General features: G+C 36.0%; 1 long non-coding RNA gene across 1 annotated transcript; it reads right to left on the bottom strand.

The window, feature by feature from the left end:
- Window positions 1-5,350: 5,350 nt before the first annotated feature.
- On the bottom strand, window positions 5,351-16,689 carry LOC139039830 (uncharacterized). The gene is made up of 3 exons (XR_011493038.1): window positions 16,407-16,689; window positions 9,806-9,949; window positions 5,351-8,229 (listed from the first exon to the last, which is right to left on the bottom strand). It is a non-coding gene; the product is annotated as an uncharacterized lncRNA (long non-coding RNA).
- Window positions 16,690-16,920: the final 231 nt, after the last annotated feature.

The raw sequence follows: 16,920 nt of genomic DNA, 5'->3' as shown, positions 1-16,920 counted from the left end.
TATTAGTGCTGATTGTTACTTTTAAAGTTAACAAAAAAATTAATATAAATGTATCCTGAACTATTTGGATTACCTCTTTTTAAGTATCTGTTTCCTGTCCTGAGATGCATTCTCTCTGTTTTTAATTAGGATTGTTTTAATTATCCAAGTTTCATGGGAAAAAAAGCTAACACATTTAATGTGTAATTTTTTCCTTTGTGCCAGTTGAGTGGAAAATAACCTGATGGTAGGATGTTAAATGGAAAAAATAGTTTTTCAGTCCTTTAAATGAAGAAATCTGGTATAAGAATTAGAGTAATATGCTGCACACAACAGTATAAACATCTTGAACTAGAAACAAAAACAAACAAAGAGTTATGCTGTAACAATAGGCACCATATTTATTTTCTTAGGCCCTGATATAGTTTCAGCTTAACCATATTTATATATATATTTTATGTTTTACAAGTAAGTATATATACTTTCAAATTAAATTAATGTTAACTTGAATATTAGTGATTTCATAGTTGTTTTATAGACAGTTGCTTTGTTCTAATAGTTGCAAAATGTTTGTCCTCCGAGAATTAAATATAATTTTATTATTATATATATTTAAGTAACATGTTATGTAATTATTCACATCAACTCTGGGGGTGAACTAGAAATTTTTATTAAAAACTGCCTTGGTGTCCTCACCTAAAAACCAATCAAATACTCCCCGTCTGCCAGTGTCTGGTGAGGGTTGATTGAGATGTAGTAGACAGTCAACACCAGCTCGCTCCCTTTACTTATTTATAAATATCACTTACTCTCTATGGCTTTTACTTCATCCTCTGTTTTCATAAGAAAAGTCAATATAAACAAAACCAAATGTAGAATAAGATATGTTTTTAAAACATTAATGTCATTCTCAAGGTTAGGCTAAATTTCACCATGGTGCAAACCACTCCTAAACCCTCAGGGACTTTCTGTTGCCCAGCACAGGTTGACTGCGTGTCTGCGCTATGCTGGGACCCAGAGTGTCCTCTCACATGAGAAAAGAGAAACAGTGTACAGGACACTCAGTGGCTCCTGGAGCTCCTTCTCGGATATGGCACACCTCATGTCTTCTCTCATTGTGTTGACCAAAACAAGTTAATGGCCCCCCTGGCATCAATGAGGTGGAGAGACCCAAGGCTCCTCTATGGAGGGGCACCACGGGGAGTTACCCACATGAGGGGCCTCCAAAGGGAGGCGCCAAATATTTAAATAATAATGCAAGCTGCTCCAGTTATTATAAGAGTTTATGACCTTGGCAAATGATAAAAAGAGAGCAAATAATTCTGTGTTATCTGCTTAATATCAGTAACAGGAGAATCAGCTAAAGGCCACATACAAAGAATTTAAGGATCTCAGGAAAAAAACACGCTTTATAAATTCAAATTTATAATTTCTCCTCATATCCTTGTTTTTAAAACTTTAAAAAGATAATTCGCTTCATTGAGAAATAATTTATAGATATGAATGGAAGGAGTTTCATTTAATATAAATTGTATATAAATTATGTTTTTTATGGATTTTGCTTAGGTAAAAATTGTATCCTTAAAAGTTTTAAGGGAGGTTCTTTTTTTGTTTTTTATTTGTTTCTCTATGGAATTCATGCTATTACAAGTTTTAAAGTTTAGGGATGATGGGATTAATTATTTTGAATAATCCTTTCTTTCCAGGATAAGACGATCAAAGAATCCTTGTATTATGGTGGAATTATTCCAGGCTTTGGAAAATGGAGCCACCAGTGGACAAGCATTCCTCGAAATCTCAAGGACACTCTAATTAGTTATTAAAGATACCAACTCATAAGAAGCTAGGATTTCAGCATGGATTATTAATTTTTTTAAGTTTTTCACTTAAAATCACGATAATGGTCTACCAAATTACCTTACACCTCTATTTCTTTTTGCCGATCAGCTTCCTACTAATTTACTCATATAAATAAATTCCTACTAATGTATTTGTATTGGACAGTTGGATCTTTTTTCTATTCATTTTTTGGCTGGTTTTCTCTTTATTAGAATCTTGTATCATAAAAGGAGATAAAATATCTTCCATAAAAAATTTTAGAAGACCAAAATTTTTTAAATTTCTGACATTTAAATCTCAATTAATGTATTTAAATTAAGTACTATGCTTTGGCTCATTGGATTAAGTATAAAATTGAAACAAAAATAGCATCCATCTTGAACTTGTTTGCAAAGCACAGCCCATTTTCTATGAATTGTGTAGTATATGTAAGATGGCTCAGACTATCTGGGCTGCTATAACAAAATTCTGCAGACTGAGTAGCTTATAAACAACGGAAATTTACTTCTCACAGTTCTGGGAAGTTCACGATCAAGACACCAGCAAGGTCACGTTCTGTTGAGGACGCTCTCCCTGTTGCAAGCCTGCAACTTCTCCCCATGTCCTCACATGGTAGGAGAGATGCAAGGGAGCTCTTTCATGAGAGCACTAATCCTGTTCACGAGGGCTCTACCCTCATGCTTAAGCACATCCCAAAAGCCATACCTCCTAAACCATCACACTGGGCATTAGGATTTCACCATATAAATTTGGAGGGGGGGTGGGGATACAAACATTCAAACCATAGTATAGCCAAATAGAATTTCTACCTAATAAATTTACAAAAAATATTTCATAAGGTCAAACTTCACAAGATTCTAACACAGCCTGTTTAAAAACATATAGCTATATAGCTCTTCAATCATTATCTTCACCATTTTGATACATTTCCTTTGATGCTGTCCTTCTAGTCCTGTAACATCACCTTCTAGAGAGGAGCCTATGAGTGATCATGTGACATCTCTCACTACTTAACTGTTGGATGTTCAAACATAATTATTTCTGATAATACTCGATTTATGCTTCACAGTAATCATTTATATGAACGGTATCTGAAAAAATATAATTTAAGCAGAAATAATGATAGAGATGAAACCGTATTTTCAAAATATCAGGAGAAATATAAAAATCTCACTGGGCTCCTCATCCCTAGTTAGAAGCAAGGAATTGATAGACTCAGAGTGAGTTTCGAAAGTGAGTTTCACACTATTCATGACTTAGCTAATAGAACATTTTAAAACCCATTTTGATGATTCCAAATGTCTTCATATATAAAACGGCTTCAAATTCTCCCCAAATTTTCAACCCAAACAATGTTTTAATTTGGTCTAAAATTATAGTAAGTTATGACAGAATTTTCATAAGCAGTGCAAACAAATATCTGTGGCTCACAACTTCAAAATATTTGGAATTGTTATAAAACGTGAATCATTCAAAAACATCTATGGAGTGTTTAATACATGCCAGACACTCAACCAAGCATGGGAGATTAAGAAGTAATTAAAATATGGACCTTCCTCTTGGGGCTAATCCAGGCTCAGAGAAAAATATGTACTTAAAATCTGTAATTATATGATAAATGCAACCATACATATGTGCTAAACATGATGGTGTCATCCAGAAAGCAGTGATCAAACACATTTTTCAGAGAAATTATGTATATTAAGAGATGAGTTGAATCCTTAAGAGAAAATAAACGTTTTTCCAAGCAGATACAAGGAAGAAAGAATTTCCAGAGAGGATGAATGGCATTGCAGAAACCTGGAAGGGCAAAGCACAAGATGCATTTCAGGATTGCTAGTTACTTAGACATTCCTAAACTGAGGGCACTGTGAGGAATGTCAGAAGATGACGTGGTATGTGGGGAGATCAAGATCAGCTTCATGCGTGTGCTAGCTGTGCAATCGCTGACAACCTCATGCTTGGAAAATGCCATGATGGGTTTAATGCTTTTGTCACCATCCTGAAATTCTGAATAATTTATTAACGAGAAGCCCCACATTTTCATTTTTCCCTGGGCTCACAAATTATGTCTCTTGTCCTGAGTGTGGAAATCTGCATCACAATTAAACGTAAATGCCATGTTGAGGGCTTGGGCTGTGTCCTGTGAGGCCCAGAGGCCATGGAATTGTTGTATGTAGGGACATGATGTCGTGGTGATATTTCTCTTTTAGGAAGATGACCCTAGTGGAGAAATTAGAAGCAAGAACTCAGTAACAGAACAACAGCAACAGTCTAAGTGAGATGCGATGAGGGCTTGAACTAGGCAATGTTTGTGCAGTTGGCTAAGCGCATGTAGATTCAGAGATATTCCAGAGAAAAAATTGAAAGAACCTGGGTCAGTTATAGACAGAGGGAAAGCAAGAGGAGTCTATCGTTTCCAGCAAGTTGCTTTCACCTATTTTAACCGTTTAACGACCTACGTAGGGAAAGTGATGAGGATCCTCATGCTTTCTGATAATGCAGGCATCAAATGTATGCCTCCTTCTGACTGTTTGTCCACACGTAGCTCTGATGAAGGGCACTCCACACTGTGGGACGGTGGAAGCCGTGTGTATTCCGAATCCTAAAGGAACTCATACTTGTTCCAGTTGAGCTTTTAATTATTTCCAAAGAATAAGACAGAATTAGAGGTAGCGATGGAGTTAGAGATATAAACGGAAATGTATTATTTATAAATGATATGTATGTGTGGATAGATAGACAGATAGATGGGCAAAAAGTTAGAAAGATGGATGCAATAGGCAGATAGGAAGATAGGCAGATGGGCAGATAAATGGAATAGGTAGATGTGGTAGACAAAGATAGGTAGATTTCGGGGAATTTTGTTTTTACATTTCTTGTTAATGTCAACAACGTCCCTCTTCTACCAAAGTCAGATATACAAATACATCCACCTTTATTCTGCAGCCCAACCCCTGTAACTTAAATACTTCCTTCCCTTGATTACCCTCTCTCTTCTTCATTATCAATATCTTCCTCCATGCTAGATGATCTACATCAGCATACGAACCTGTAGTATTCTGAATCTTCCCACTAACCATAGTGACATGCCTCAAATCCTTCATTGTCAATCATGAACCCTCGGCTAACTTTGCTGTTCATAGGACCCTCTTCTCTAACATTAGCTCCACTGCCCTGACTCCCTTTCACTCTTATGTGATGAAATATTCAAACTCAGAGCAACATAGGGGACATTCATATGCTCTCTACTCTGATGTCACAAATAATAACACAGAATAAGCCCTCTTTCCAACAGAATCAGAATTAGTAGTTAACTAATGGGAAAAGTCCATTATATTCAATAATTATGGAGAATTTTATATATACATATAATTTACATATATGTTAAAAATTACAATCTTAAAACGTAATTAATTCATCAGATTTTGATATATAATAAGAATCTTATGGCTGGGAAATTGGAATTCTGTATCGTTTTTCTGGCATAAACTACTTCCAAAAGCAACCTCTACCACTTTTTTTCAAGCATAGTAAGAAGTTAAAGAAATTTTCAATATGATCTAAAAGCAGAATACATCTACATTTTCTATGATTTTTTTAATCTAAGTATTTTTGCTGGTTAATCCATGACTAATACAGTGGCAATACTTTAGGGGCTCATCTTTCTCTTTTTAAAGGTTTCAAAAGCATTCAACAAAACTTCCACATGAACAACACCATTATTTTCACACATAATATTAACTTATTTATTAAGTAATTGCATTACATAATTGCAACATGTACATTATGCATAAAAAGTTTTCTAAGATTTCTCAATAATCAAATGAATGTAAGAGGAGCCTTCTAGACACATATATTATGGTTTGTTTTGCATATTAATCACTGTTTTCATGTAGCAAGTAGAGAATATTGGTTAATTAGGTGAATTTATTAAATAGTGATCAGTTAAGAAAGTCTTTAGTGTAATGATAATAGTTAACATAAATAAGAACTTCCTATGAGCTTTCAAATAGATTAATTCTCTTAATTCTCTCAATAACCATATGAAGTATGTTCTCTTATTATTCCCTGCTTTACAGATCAGGAAACCGACACACACAGAGGTTAGTATTTCAGTAAATGTTAGTAAGTGTTCTTTTGTGTTTGTTTGTCAATTTGTCTTTGATGAGAATCATAAGGAAAAGTCCAAGTCATAATAAACCAACCAATAGATATTTACTTTGCCAAGGCTTCAGTATGTCCCTAAATGAAAGTAAAGCAAAGTTTCTGACTATGTCATGCAATCTCATTCATTATTGTAGAAAAGGAATTTTCTTAGTGGTTGCTGGAAGAGGTCTGTGATCTGGGCCACATCCTCAAAGTGTGGATTTGTGTTTGATCTGAATCTCCCATAAACAAGAGAGGCTTTACTAGCCTTCTACTGCTTTTCTGTTTTAATTTCTTTTATGGCATGCTGTTTCATACCTTCCCCTTATAAATAATGCAGCCTTGGGTACAGTTCTTTTAAATCTTTCATGCTTACAAAACCATGAAAATAGATCAGATCATGTACAAATTGCTGTGTGAAGGTGCTTTTCAAGCTCTTGTCTTATAAATGAAATAAGATACAGGAGTTGATGCCTGTTCACATAAATAGAGACTATTGACAGTTAGAAAGTGGTTTGAATTACCATGAAATTATAGAATTATAAGATAATAAATCTGTAAGGGCTTTGAGAAATCTTCTGTTCAAGCTGCCTGCCTTTAGGCAGGTAAACATCTGAAATACTTTATGAAAATATTTTTCTAGTCTCTTTCTGAATATCTCCAAGCAAAAAACTCCAAAATCCACCAGAGTACCTTTGAATGATTATTGGTTAAAAAATTGAAAAAAACCCTTTACTTATGTGCAACCAAAATTGCCCCTAATTTGTATTAAATGACTATACATATTTTTTCACTCTAAAGAAAAACAAGTCTTTTCAAGTTTTTTCTTAGGGCTTCATTATTATCTTTTTGATCATTTTGTTACTTGTCACTGCTTCTTTCTAGATTCTTAGATAGTTTTTTAAATGGAATAGTCAAAATTGAAAATGTTAATAGTCAATTCTTGTAGAATAATGCGACACAGCAATGTTGTTGCTCAATCACTATGTGTTATGGTGATTTTGAATAAAACTTAATTGAATTTTGCTATTTTTCATATTTTCCCTCCCATTTTCATCTAATCTTAATGTTCCCACTTACATTAACAATAATTTTAGGATCTTTTATTCCTTATTTTAGAGATCAGGGACTATTTTTTCCTTTGACAGCACCTTAATTAATGTTTCTCGTGTCACAAAGGGTCAGTAACAATAAAAAGGGTTTTGCCATCTTTTTCCAACATGTAATTTTTTCCCAATATGTAATCACTCTTCCTTTTTTAGTATACTTTCAACAGTCTTATTTTTCAGAGTCTGTCATGATTCAATACTTTTTCTGTCTGTCATTAAACCCCATGAAACCCTTTCATGGCACTGTTTCCATATTCATTGAATTTGTCAGTTTAGGAATCTTGTCCTCCTTGAAAATCTTTAAAAATAGGATATTTTTGTGTACTCTAAGTGACAGAAGACTGTCCATTCATTGAGATAAGAAAACAAAGTAAATTTAGAAATGAGGTAGGTAAAATTTTATCATTTCTTTCAAAATATGATTGTGGAAAAAATTAAGACTCTGACTTGTGCCTCTTTTGTTTTTTGTAGCTATTTTGTAGTTTGGGTCTATTTGCTAACTGTCTGTGGTATGCGGATCTTATGAGTATGAAATATTTACGCAAATGAAGTATGGTAGCACTCTTGAACTTAGAATGAAGTGACCTCGTGGAGAACCTTTGAAGTGTATTATCAAACCTCTAACTTAGAAGGGAAGGAAATTGATACTCAATTTTCAACCACATATTGAAATAGGCAATCAAAATTTGGGGGTCTTAAAGCTGCGCTTTGAAGTTTAAGCAGATTACTGGAAGCAAATAAAGATCAGAATGTCTCTGTCCGTCTTAAAGCAACATGCAAATCAGCTGGACTTTAGAAATGCTCCTCAGAATAGTTGCCTCATATTCTGTGTGATTTCTTAAATTTTTCCTCTGTTTCTCAGTTTTGTGTTCCTCTCACGTTTTCTTATTTTCCATATCTCTTTTTGTTCCCGAAGTAGTCTTCTAACCTCAGCATTCCTGGCTTGGCAGAGTGAACGCAAGACGTTCTGTCTCCTTACCTTCTCCTCAGACGGCCCCAAGAGGGCATTGTTCTCAGGAATTAAGTGACATAGTGGGGGCCTCTGCAAGACCCCTCTGGTGTGGAGCTGGGCGTAAAATTACTGTTTAAGATGAGTTCCCTGAAAGGCAGTCAGCACAGTCTTTTTCACCAAGGAGTAAACAGGCGCAGTGCCCTGTCGAGCAAATATGGACCTCCATTAGGGACTGTCGAAATGCTTTCAGGGTGACCAGACCTCAGTCATGATAAAAAGTTATTTTTACCAAAACAAAAGGTTATTTATCTATTTATCTTTACATATTGTACATTTTACCTGTCCTTAAGATGCCCATCTGTGGGTTTATTGGAGCATAACATTTAAATGATTAGAATCTGCACTTGGAAAATAACGTAGAAAGAAAATTGTGCTACTGAAAGTGATATCGCTCAATTAGCATTCTAATTCTTACCACATAAACTTAATACCATTCCTACTTCCATTTTACCTTTTTCCTTGGTGGTGTTTGTCCCCACCCCTCATCCCCCAGAATTGACTTTCACAAGTTCCTGTTGAATATTTTCACACAGGTATTATACAGACACCAAAAATTAAATATATTCAAAGCTAAGTTCACCATTTTCTTCAGAAAATTCTCTCTCCGTCCTGTGTTTTATAGCTCAGCTAATGGCATCATCATCCATTGAAAATGTATTACCTTAGAAGTTATTCTTATTTTTGTTTTTGGTTCCCAAGTTAAAAATCCTGGAAAAAATACTATGTCAGATTTCATCAGGTGTACCTGGGGCCAACCAGATGTGGCCAAGACATGGGCTATAAAAATGTGATAGCCCCCAAAATTTGAAAGAGGGAAAGGAGTAGTGATTGATGTTTCCAGAAGGTGGGAGTGGTATCAGGATGGTAAAGCAATTAATGTCATCTGCTACTGAAATTTTGACAGATAAAGGTAATTTCACCAAGATGAAGAAAGCAGGAAGAGGAGAAGGTTTAAGAGAAAGATGGTGAATTTAGTCTGAGCTAAGTTGAATTTTCAGTTTCCATGTAAATACGGTGGGATGTCGAGTAGATAATTTAGAATTCAGGCATTAAAAATGGGGTTTAGGAGTTGAATTAGTGAAAGCCATTCAATTTGCATGAACTAGATTGGGCAGGAAGCTTATGAAAATCCAGGATGGGGAGTGGCAGGGATACAGCTGTGCCTCTGGAACAACAAGAATCCAAAACACAAATGCCCTAAGGTCCCTCCATACCCATTCTTCATCTCTTTGTATGCAAATCATTCCGTGAAGGTTTTCTTTGGCGGATTGTATTTCTCAAAGATGGCCATATTAATGTAGATCTCACCCTGCACAGTCTTTTTGTAAGTAAAATTGAGACTCTCCCATCAAAAGGTAAAGTCTGCATTTCCTGTGCTTGACTCTGGGTGGCCCTTTGCAACTGCTCTGACCCATGGAATGGAGCAACAGTGATCCTGTATTATTACAGAGGGTAGGTCACAAGTGATGATAAGACTTCCATGTGTCACTCTCTGGCTCTCTTTCAAAACACAAACCTTGGGAACTCTCAGCCAACCTGCAAGAATTCTGGTTACCCTGTGCCTGCCATGCTTGAGAAATTTGCCATTTCGGAGAAGGATGCAAGGAAACTCAGCTGTTTCAGTATTCTCAGATAAGGTTCCAGACATGTGTAACAAATCTTTAAGCTCAAAATCTTTTAAGAACCCAGCAATGGACGCCATCTTGCCCCAACTCACGAGGGATCCTGAGGCATCTTTGTCTATTCGCTTCCTTGGAAGTGGAGAAGGTCCCTGTCGTTCCCAGTTTCTGCATCTTGTGAAGCATCCTGTTGCCCTCCAGTTATGTGTGTATCGAGGTGCTTGACTGTCTGCATTCTTTTCCTATCGGGACGGGAGAACAGGGTAGTGAGCGTGCCTTAGAACTTGAACAGTAGCAAGTTCCCCTTTAACAGGCAGGGGATTTTCTGGAAATGCAGTTCTACTAAAATCTTACTTGGCTGTTGAATTAATTTCATTTTGGGGAATTTTTCCAGATAATATATAAAGTTAGAAATCTTGTATTGATACGTAAATTTGGATTTGGTTTCTCTCCTGGCTTAAAGCAATGGGCCTATAAGTTCTGTCTATTATTTAATATTTTAGTTTAAAAGTAGGTTGTTTTATTCTTCCTTGGCGCTTTGGAAAATAAGATACTTCGATGTGAAATAGAGCTTATTTTTCATAGAAGCCTGCTCCTGACTGTGAGGAAGGAGATGTGAAATTGGACTATGGAGATCAGAAGACGTTCTCAATTTCTCTGACTTTTCCAAGATAGAAACTTTTAAATTTCCAATGCAGCACACTTTCTTATTGGGCAAACTCGTCTTTCACAACTCAGCAAACGTGATTTTTTTTTACCCTAAGCTGTCCCCAGCTATAGACATAAACGACCTCTCAACAAAGGTATATGCCCATCCATCCTGCTCTTGTCTGTCTTCTTTCAGATGAGTTAAATTGTATCTTTCTTATTATTTTGTAGCATCCATTAAAAACCACACAGAGTCGTCAGTTCTCATAGAGATTCAACCTCAGTGGGCATGGTAAATATCAAAAGATGTCCATTTTACCAACTACTTTACTTTCATAGCATGAAACACTATTTTTCCAGTCCATGAAAATGATAAATATTTGTAACAATAGCTCAGCTAACATTTCCTGATGGCCACAGTTGGTGCTGTGTAATATAACTATATAAAATTATCTAATTTAGTTTACCCTACATCATGGGCTATGGGGACTGTTACTATGCCAATTTACAAGGAAAGGAACTTTGGCATTTCTGAGACTAGGATGAGCAGCCATACTGGTCTACGCTGGACTGAGGTGTTTCTCAGGATGGGGGCCTTTCAGTGCTAAACTTGAGATCCTCACTGGTTTGTTACTATATCAGAAGTTAAAGCAGAGTACAACTCAGATTTACTGAATCCAAAGGCCAAGAATATGACTACCATGCAATTTTACTTTTTATGGGATATAAGGATAGTCGTTCCTCCCCCTTCATTTGGAATTCATCATTTCCATAATTTTGATCCTCTCCCTTGAAATTTCCTAACTCCAGAAACCAATTTCTCTCTCAGTCAGGATTTGTTCTTGCCAGTAATCAAAGCCCAACATTGGCTAGTTTAATTCAAGGAGAAAGTTTTGGCATTTAATCCACATTTTTAAATGCTAAAAAGAAATTTATATAATACCTAAGACTCATAAAAAATTTTAATTAGGCATTTTAAAGAGCAGTTTTATATCCGTTGGGGTCAACGCTTTTCCTATAATAGTCAAATAAAAACCAATTTGAATCTCCAAATTAGTATTGACTAAATCCACAGTGCTGTTGCTCGATATTTCTAAAAGTTCCCAGTCAATGCTTACAATCTCCCAGTTGTTGTTTTGAATCACAGCTCAGAATCCTACTCTGAGATTCTCTACCTTGAAATGCTGCAGCTTCCTCAGTGCTGTGAGAGAGAAAAGCCAGTGGGGGAAGATGATCCTCATTGCCTCAACCCAAACTCTGACAGTGTTAGTGTGACTGAAGCTGGCGAAGGGCAATTTTGACACATGATGATGAGATCTGACATCATCGCTCCAAAAATCTGTTGGACGTATCTAGTCCAGTAGGTCCCCTTCCATCCCCCAAACTTTGCTCTCAGCTCCAATGTGCTTCTGAGTGCTACGCCCTCTCATTTCAGAACCTCCTTCCACATTCCCTCTCCCCTCAGGCCCAAAGGCCAGATAGAGCTACAAATCAGTTATACTTCCACGATGATACACCCAACGGAGAGCCCTCCTTATCATTATTCGGTTGCTTGATGCCTCACCATCTGTCTGTCACACCAGATTATGGTCTTTACCTTTACATATACAAATGTTCAATAATGGATTTTCCAAATTAAAACCAGTCATCACTCAAAGTCATACCCTGCTTCCTACCGTTTGAAAAAACAGCTACAAGAAGCATTTTAAGACGGATTTTTAAGAATTCCTATAACAGGAGAAAGACCAATTGCTGTGACTTTGGTGAAAGCATCTGGAGGAAGGAAAGAAGCGCGATCAGACTACACTTTCAGGAGGCTCGTCCAAGATAGAAAATACATAGGTTTGGAATCAGCTAACTGGGGGCAGAGTTTTATTCAAGCGTTTTTGTCCTTTTCTTGTTTCTTTGCTTTGCTTTGAAGGATATGGGAGATTTGAAGATGCTTCTTAGGTCAGAGGAAGACATGGAAGTAAAGGATTTGTGACAGGATATATGCAAGCAAAGGAAGGAGAGAAGGGCTTGGTGGGAGGCAGCGAGTCACCACATCTGTCTAGAAATCAGTCGTTAGTTTTCTCTTGAGCTCAACAGTTCCAGGATAGGAGCAGAGAAATGGAAATTTGATTCAGGAAACAGAATTTGTAGAGCATGTTCCGCAAAATTGTGAGGGAAGTAAGGGGATTTGAAAAAGAGGAAAAAAAATAAGGGCTCACCTAAGGTGTACAAGTAGAATAAAGAAGAAAGCAAGGCCAGGACCAGTAAACTGAAAGACAATGAAGAATCATGAGACTTGAAATTCCAAGGCAATCAGCGTACACATAGTGAGAAGAAGAAAAATCAAAAGACCTGGAAGGAGAGCAGACAGGTGGTGGGATGTCCAAGTTTAAGACTCAGAAGTTCGGACGCCTAAGGACAAGAGACAGAATAGTATTTATGCATTCCATTTTACTTGTATGTAAATGTCTAGCTCCTAGAAGAATGACATGATCAAGAAAGCTTTATTGAATGAAATTGATTTTATCTAATTTTAAAAGAGAAACAAGAAGACATTACGATTATAGAGTAATGCTTTAGAATACTCCTTTTGAACTTTTTTTAAAATCAATAAAGTTCAAAATTAATTCCTCTCATCTGAATCAAATGTTTCTACAAGTGGTACAGTTTTACAAATTGAAAAATTAACACACAATAAGTATATAAGGTAAAATTTCCTTAACCGGAAAAGAATAACCCTGGGTTTGACATGATCACTCTGGAGCAAGAACCCCTGTCTAGACTCACATATTCCACCTCAGTATAGAATCTATAAGCCATAACCCTGCAGTTTACTTCAATGAATGAACCCTAGTTTTTAATAAAATTATTTTTGACTCACCTTTTAAAATCACTGTACTGAGTGAAAAAATTTCCCATTGGTCTTATGGCCTACTAATGTAATAAAATAATTTGAAAAGGCAAATACGATCAAGTATTTTATTTGTTAGGACACTTGGAGCTGCAAGTAACTTTGAGACGCAGGAAGCATCCTGGAATTTTTCAGAAGTCTTTAGTGAATGGAATGTGTTTTGTAGAACACATTATGTATATGAAAAAAGTGTATGGAAAAAGCAAAAAATGCAATTGGGCTATACAAAAATGTCAGAAATAGAGAGTGGTCTGACATCTGAGATAAAGTATTTTGGAATGTTGGTTGATTGAACATACACAAAGGGTGAGAACAAGAGAGGAGCAAATAGGAATATCATTTCAGATGGAGGAATTTTAACTGACTTAGAAGATCTGAGAAATAAAAATTCTAAGATAAGAGTAGGGAAAGCCAATAGTTGATCTTTTCTTCAGAAGAAAAACCTCTACAGGTTTAGGAACTGACATCTCTAGATGATGCCTGAGCTAAGAGTGAAGGGATACAGGGAAAGTCCGAAAATGAGGATGATTGTTTGAAAGCTATTTAAGAACTTAAATCCTTAGATCCCCTTCCACACTTCACTGCTTGGTTTCCCTCCATGACCCCAGTAGAAGTCTAAATATTTATTCCCAGGATACGATGAGAAAGAATGCTAATGGACTGGGGACACCAAACACGTTGAGGGTCTTGATATCACACCAAATAATTTAAGAGAAACTCTCAGGATTATAGGACACATATTTTTGGGAATTTCAAGGAATTAGGAGGTCCAACACAGGAAAGAAAGAAAAGGGAATCTCTAGGGTGATTATTGAAGAAGATTCTATCATGATAACTTTGCAGCAAGTGTCAAAGGCAACCTGTTCATTTTAGATGCATTTTTCACCAGACGGATATGTTGAGGGCTCTCCTCACCCTGCCTTTATCATTACGTTATATTTGTAACAAGGAAGCCCCTAGAGTTTGTGTTCAAACAAATGCAAGGCCAGTAAACTCAGGGACTAAATAATGACAAAGGAGAGCATAAGATCCAGAAAACAAAGACTCCCACTTAGGGAAAACATGAAGGCAATTTTTCTAGAATAACAGAGAAGGAAATCTTGTGACAACGAATTTGTGGCAGGCTTAGAGAGCAACAGAAGTGGACAGAATAGAATGGAGTTTTCTGGGAAGATGACTCCAAAAAAGAGAGTGGAACAACCAAACTGCCTGATGTTTTTCTTGAGGAGGAATTCACTGAGAAACAATTGGAAATAGGGAAAGAAGTTACAAGGAAAAGTAGCAAAGGAAAACAAAGAAATTATTGACTTTAAGAAAAGCACACCCGTGCTTGGATGGCTATTATGAACAAAATGGAAAATAGCAAGTTTTATTGAGAATGTGGAGAAATTGGATCCTTCATATGTTACTGGGGGGACTGTAAAATGGTGCGGTTGCTGTGAAAAACAGTTTGGCAGTTTCCCAAAAAGTTACACGCGGAATTATTATATGACCCCGCATTTCTACTCCTAGGTATATACTAAAAAGAATTACAAACAGGTACTCAAAAAAATGCTTGCACATGAATGTTCACAGCAGCACTATTCACAGTAGCCAACAGGTGGAAACAACCCAAATGCCCATCGATGGATAGAGAATAAACAAAATGCAATACAAACATAGAATGGAAGGTTCTTGATCCATGAGAAGGAATGTAGTACTGATATATGTCACAACTTGGGTAAACTGCAAAAACCTTATGCTAAGTAACAAAAGAATCCAGACACACAAGATCACATATTGAGTGATTCTATTTATCTGAAACGTCCGGAATAGGTGAATCCACAGAGGCAGAAAGCAGATTTGTAGTTCCAGGGGCTTCCAGAAGTGAGGAATAGGAATTAATTGCTAAATGGGTACAGGGCTTTCCCTTAAGGCCATAAAATGTTTTGGAACTAGATAGAGATGGTGGTGGCACAACCTGGTGAATGTGCCAAAGCCACTGAATTGTGTTCTTTGAAATCATTAATTTTATGTTATGTGAATTTCGCCTCAATTTTAAAAAATGAAGAAGAAAAGAAAAGCAGAAAAACAAGAAGAAAATGTACTGATGGTGTGCTACAATGTTAAGCATAATCGTAATTTTTGTATAGGTATAAATTATAGGAAGCCAGTAGAAAATTTCTAAAGCTAATGATTAGAAGGGGAACAGAGTGATTATTTTAACTAGAAATATGGAGATGCATAAATATGCTAGAACTTGAAATCTCTCTCTCTTTTGGGAGAACAACTGGGGGAAATATGGAGGAATGGGACAGAAACTGCTAGATTTTGCTATAAGCTTTTGGTAATATTTCTATATAATTCTACATAATGCACATGCATTATTTTGGTAAATATAATACTTAATATTATGTTAAATATTAACTAATTAACTATGAATGTAGCAGTGATACCGTTGACTTCATGATGTTTTCAAACTAAGACAAAAGAAAAACAGTATGAAGTTATCTCTTTTGAAAATGGTTACTATCCTTAATATGCAAAGAATTCTCCTAAATAATGAAGAAAAAGATCAACAGCCTTTGGGAAAAATTCAAAACAGTGAACATGCAATTACAAACAAATTTTAAAACTCATTAAGCTCTGAAAAGCTTCTCAGTTTCTCTCAAAATTAAAAAATAAAAATAAGTATTTAAGGTGGGAAAACATTAAAATAATTAAATTGTTAATTCACAATTTTTCAGTAATGTAAGGCCATGACACTTTTTGGAAGACTACAAAATAGTAAAAATTATTTTGAGAGAAACTGGCTAACGTCTATTAAAACTTTTAATGCCTTCAAATTCTAAACTAATTTCTAAACTGAATCTCAGTTACACATGCAATCTCTTCTAACAAAGTTCCACAACTTCCTTAAAAGTCAAGGTCCTTGCCAATGCACTCTCTAGTAGATAAACTTTTAAGTATAAAGATGTCCTTTTCAGTATTATTTGCGACAGGGTAGTGATTTAGTTGTAGTCAGTCATTGGATAGACAACCACTATAAGTGCTAAGCAACCACTATAAGGAAACTACGAAAATAAAATTCATATACCAACAATGGGAAGACAGTGCAAAAAGCAATACTCGTTCACCCAACCTTTGTTTGTTTGTTTTTAATTTCTTACCTCATGTCCTCCTGGTTGAGACAGCGTCTGCAGATAGAGAAGTTGGGCAAATGATCTCAATTTTACACCTGAAGTTTTAGGTACTGGTCTTCTATAATCTCAAAAACATAAAGAGCCTTTTTAGGCAAACTAAAATAATTTTTTGGAGAATTATAAGTTTTTAAAGTTACATAACCAGTTTATAATAGTTACCAGACAAAGAAATAACAATTTGGAACAATCTTTTTTATTAAACTTAAAACACATGCTCAAAACAGCCATGATTTGCTTTTTAGTGCTCTTTCAAAACAAATCTGCTTTCCCTTGGAAATGTAAGCCAACGGAATGAAATGCTTTTCTTGGTCAGAAGCCTTATGTAACATTTCAAGCTTGTCCTCTGTTGTGCACCCAGCCCTGTTACAACACAACTGTCCTCTTTCGTTCAAAGTCTGTATCTCCTCTCACTCAGGAAACCAGCCTTGGAACAACCTAAGACAGCTCTAAGGGCTGGGACTGTAGGTGAATTTAGGCTGTT

This window comes from Equus asinus, chromosome 12 (assembly GCF_041296235.1).
Source record: "Equus asinus isolate D_3611 breed Donkey chromosome 12, EquAss-T2T_v2, whole genome shotgun sequence".
Taxonomy (NCBI): Eukaryota; Metazoa; Chordata; class Mammalia; order Perissodactyla; family Equidae; genus Equus; species Equus asinus.
The sequence above is the reverse complement of the archived record's forward strand: the minus strand, read 5'-3'. Positions and strand labels throughout refer to the sequence as shown.